This window comes from Rhinopithecus bieti, unplaced genomic scaffold (genome assembly GCF_001698545.2).
Source record: "Rhinopithecus bieti isolate Rb0 unplaced genomic scaffold, ASM169854v2 scaffold_42745, whole genome shotgun sequence".
NCBI classification, from domain to species: Eukaryota; Metazoa; Chordata; class Mammalia; order Primates; family Cercopithecidae; genus Rhinopithecus; species Rhinopithecus bieti.
In genome coordinates, this window is record NW_016819184.1 from 443,288 (window position 1) to 447,771 (window position 4,484).

The 4,484-nt window shown below is 35.5% G+C and overlaps 1 long non-coding RNA gene across 1 annotated transcript in view; it reads right to left on the reverse strand.

The window, feature by feature from the left end:
- The window catches only part of LOC108519533 (uncharacterized), a 32,741-nt gene that overhangs the window by 2,025 nt on the left and 26,232 nt on the right, over nucleotides 1-4,484 (reverse strand). Inside the window, exon 3 of the long non-coding RNA XR_001882649.1 lies at nucleotides 1-433. This exon is cut by the window's left edge and continues 2,025 nt beyond it. This is a non-coding gene — a long non-coding RNA (uncharacterized LOC108519533). The remainder of the gene's footprint in view (nucleotides 434-4,484) is intronic.

Below are 4,484 nucleotides of genomic sequence, written 5' to 3' on the forward strand. Positions count from 1 at the left end.
CTGGCAAAGCCTCCGAATGCCTGCCTGGTATGCACACGGGTAGAGCAAACATATTGTATTTTGCTCCTTTTTTTTTTTTTCCTTTTTTGACAAATATTTGGGTTCCTTGTTTCTTGTGTGCATGACTGAAGGTGACTTGAGCTGATTCCATTTTTCTGCACAGGAGATGTGATCAAATGAGTGCTGTGTCTTGATGAATCCAGAGAGCAGCTGAAGCATGTTGGGCCAGTGTGGGGAAGAAGGAGAAGAAAGCAGGTGTTGCTCTGGCTTTGCTTCTTGAGGGTCTTGACATCTAAGTTTTAAGAGCGAGTTTTGTCTTCAATAAAATATAATTAATCATTGTAAAGCTCATCACATGTAGGCAACAGGTGAGAAGGTTTCTCCGAAGCAAGTTTCTCTTGTCATCTGTTTCTTATGAAAACTGTGGAACCATCTGTGGGGGAAGGAGGAGGAGAAGCTTGAGTGAGTGCTTGGTAGTCTCTGAAAACTGAACTCCTGGGGGAGCACTACGGTGGTTTGCAGAAAGACCTGAAATGTGATGAAAATGAGGCTGCCTAGCAATGCTGTGAAGGGCAACAGATGATTGCCATAGTCATACTCTACCCCAGCCTGAACATTTAAAATTGCTTTTCTGATGATATCTACATTGGTGATGCAGACTGCATGAGAACTTAATCCAACGGGGACCTTGCAAGAGTCTGGCTGTTGGTTACTGACACCAAGAGTTCCCCAGAAGAGATAAGGAGGTGGGACAGTGGCCTCAGAATTCCATGGAACAAACATCTCCTGGGCTGGCAGCAGAGATGCCCTCCCCATCGCTCCCATGTCCTGTCATTATTTCTCTGCAGTCATTGGCCTATGAGCAGCTGCTGGCTTCAACGCTTTTGGGGTGGGTCTCAGAGCTGCAGGGCGAGTCCTGTGTGAGTAGGGCTTGTAGGAGCACTTTGCTCTCAGGCAGTGCTAGGAGGTAACCTTGTGTCTGCTGAGTTCCTGCAAAGTATTTCTGAGAGGTCTGATGATGAGCCAAAAGTTGGAGCATTCAAATATTTGAAATAAATGAAACATGGGTTTGGCTCACATTTGTGGTGGAGGATATTTTATGACTGGATCTGTTCTTTCAGAAAATACATGCATTGGAGGTCCCTTTTGAATTGATCTATCTCGTGTGTGTGTGTGTGTTTCTTTTTAGAATTATGTATTGCTGGGAATTGGTAAAAATTAATGTTTTGATTCTCTCATCAAATTAGTACACTTTGTCATGCAATTAGTATTTTATTCAAGTCCACCAAAACCATAAGTTATTGAGACTTAAAAATACAACTATAGTGTCATGTTTGAAACTAAGCATTGACATTATAAACCAACTAGCTTCTAAGTGACGGAATTCTTATTTTCTCATTTAAAAATAAATCATCAAAAGAAGACATTCATACAGCCAACAGACACATGAAAAAATGCTCATCATCACTGCACATCAGAGAAATGCAAATCAAAACCACAATGGGTACCATCTCACACCAGTTGAATGCAATCATTAAAAAATCAGGAAACAACAGGTGCTGGGAGGATTTGGAGAAATAGGGAACACTTTTACATGTTGGTGAGACTGTAACTAGTTCAATACTGTGGAAGACAGCTGTGGCGATTCGTTCAAGGATCTAGAACTAGAACTATCATTTGACCCAGCCATCCCTTACTGGGTAGGATACCCAAAGGAGATATAAGTCATGTTGCTATAAGAATGCACCATATCTTATTGCGGCCACTATTCACAACAGCAAGACTTGGATTCAACATAATTCCATCAGGACAGGACTGGATAAGAAAAATGTGGGCACATATACACCATGGAATACTATGCAACCATAAAAAAAGATGAGGTTGGTCCTTTGTAGGGACATGGATGCAGCTGTGAAACATCATTCTCAGCAAACTATCTCAGATCAGAAAAACCACACCGCCTGTTCTCATCATAGGTGGAATTAACAATGAGATCTTGGACCAGAGGGGACATCACACACCGGGCGCCTATTGTGGGGAGGGGGGATGGAGGAGGGATAGCATTAGGAGATATACCTAATGAAAATGAAAGATTATTGGGGGCAGCACACCAACATGGCACATGTATACATATGTAACAAACCTGCACATTGTGCACATGTACCCTAGAACTTAAAGTATAATAAAAAAAAAAAATCATGACTACTGCTGTTTTAGGAAGCAAAAAGTCACTGGTATTTAAAGCACAGAATAGTTTTTTAGGAAGTATTTCACATGAAAATGTTCATAAGCAGCAGAAAACTTAGGAAAGTAAATGGGAAAACGTTAGGGACGATGCCAAACTGATCCCAATGTGCCAATACCACACTATATTAAGTGATAAATAACTTTCTCACAAGGGTATGGTTGAAAGTCTTGAAACTATTTTTGAATATACCAGAGTTGAACGAAAAAGGAATGATAGATAATGAGATCCAGGTTTCTTACTGTCAGAGAAAGATGCTACAAATAAGGTGAGGAGGAAGACGAGAATGAGCAAGGTGGTGTTGGACTGGATTCAGAGGTATCAATATGGACTTAAGAGTTTTTTTTTTTAATATACAGATAAATAAATGTATAACTACATTTCTCCATGTGCCAATACCACACTATATTAAGTATATTAAGAAACATTCTTAAAAGAGCAAAATTCTTGGTTTCAAATAGAATGTCATAAGGAAAAAAAACAACTAAGAAAGATGATGAAAATCTATCCTAATCATTGAATATTCTTTGTCCACATCCCATTTAATAAATAGACACTATTTTAGTGAATGCATGTGCCATACTTCTTCTGTGTGTCCCATACTAGTGGACATTTAGAACCCTTTCAGTGTTTGTCTGCCATAAATAATGCTGCAATACACATCTGTGTATACAATTTGCTCACAGTTACTTCCTTAAGTTAAATTTCTACATGTAAAATTGTTGGCTAACGATACAAACATTTCCGGGTCTTTGGTGTATTTGTCAATTTGCCTGTCATATCTGTTGGCACGCCTCATAAGAGGAGGAAATTAGCATTCTTTACCTCTGTCCTCCCTCTGCAATCCATTTCCTGTTGTTTTTATCGTGAAATGTTTAGAACCAGTTTGTTATTAACTTTTTGGTGTTTTCACAATCTCATTGTTTTGTAAATACTATCTTTATATCTATGATCATCCAGTTTCATTGTTTATCCCAGTATTTTTATAATTTGATTTCAGAATTTTTTGCTTCTGTATGTTGACTCACCTTTTAGTTGGCTAGAGAATGCCTTTGAATACAGTTTTCTCTAAGTTTTGCAAATAATACATTTTCTAATTGCTTGTACATTTGAGAAAATTTTCTCTGATTCTATTTAAGCATTTAAGAAAGACACTGAGTTTTAGAAGTTCTTTATATGTTCTGGATATAAGTTCTTCATAAAATACGTGATTTACAAATATTTTCTCTCAGTCATTGATTTGCCTTTTTATTTTGTTAATGGTATCTATAGAGGAGCAAATGTTTTAAATTTTGGTTAAATCTAATACATCATTATTTTATCTTTTTTGTGCTCTATTTATAACATTTTTGTCTACCTCAAGGTTTGATTAATTTTATATTTATGTTTATGATTCATGTTTTGAGCTCATTTTGTACATGGCATTAAGAAAAGCCAGGAATTTTTTTTTTTTCTATTTGGATATCTGTTTTTTCTTGGACAGTTGGTTGCAAGGACTATTCTTTTCTCCACTGAATTATCATTGCCCCTTTGTGGAAAACGGGACATAGTATGGGTCTGTTTCTGTACTCTAAATTTTGTTCCACTGTACATATGACTATCCTATCTTAGTACTCCAACAACTTCTTTACTGTAGCTTTATGGAAGTCTTGATATCAGACAGTATAAATCCTCTTTTTTCCTTTTAAAAACTGATTTTAGACAGCCTATATCTTTTGCATTTTCAAACACATTTTAGAATCAGCTTGTACATTTCTACAAAACATAACCCGGTGAGATTTTAATTGATACTGCATTGAATTTATAGATTAAGTTGCAGGAAACTGTCATTTTAACAATGAGTCTTCCAATCCCTGAACATGGTATACCTCTCCATTTATTTAGGTCTTATTTAATTTATCTCACCAGTAATACAGAGTTTTCACTGAACATGTCTTGCACATATTTGGTTAAATTTATTTCTAAGTATTTTGTGTCTTTTGATGCTATTGTATTTTAAAATTTATATTTTACTTGTTCATTAAAACAATTAAAGTATATAGAAATATATATAGACAATATATATAATACATAGTACAGTGATATATAGTATACATATCATATAGTATATATACTGTATATTTTTGACATTATATTATATATTATATATTTAAATATTATTAATTTTAATATAATCCAAACTTTTCTTTAACATTTAGTGTTTTTTGTATCTTTTTAAGAAATATCTATCATAAAATCA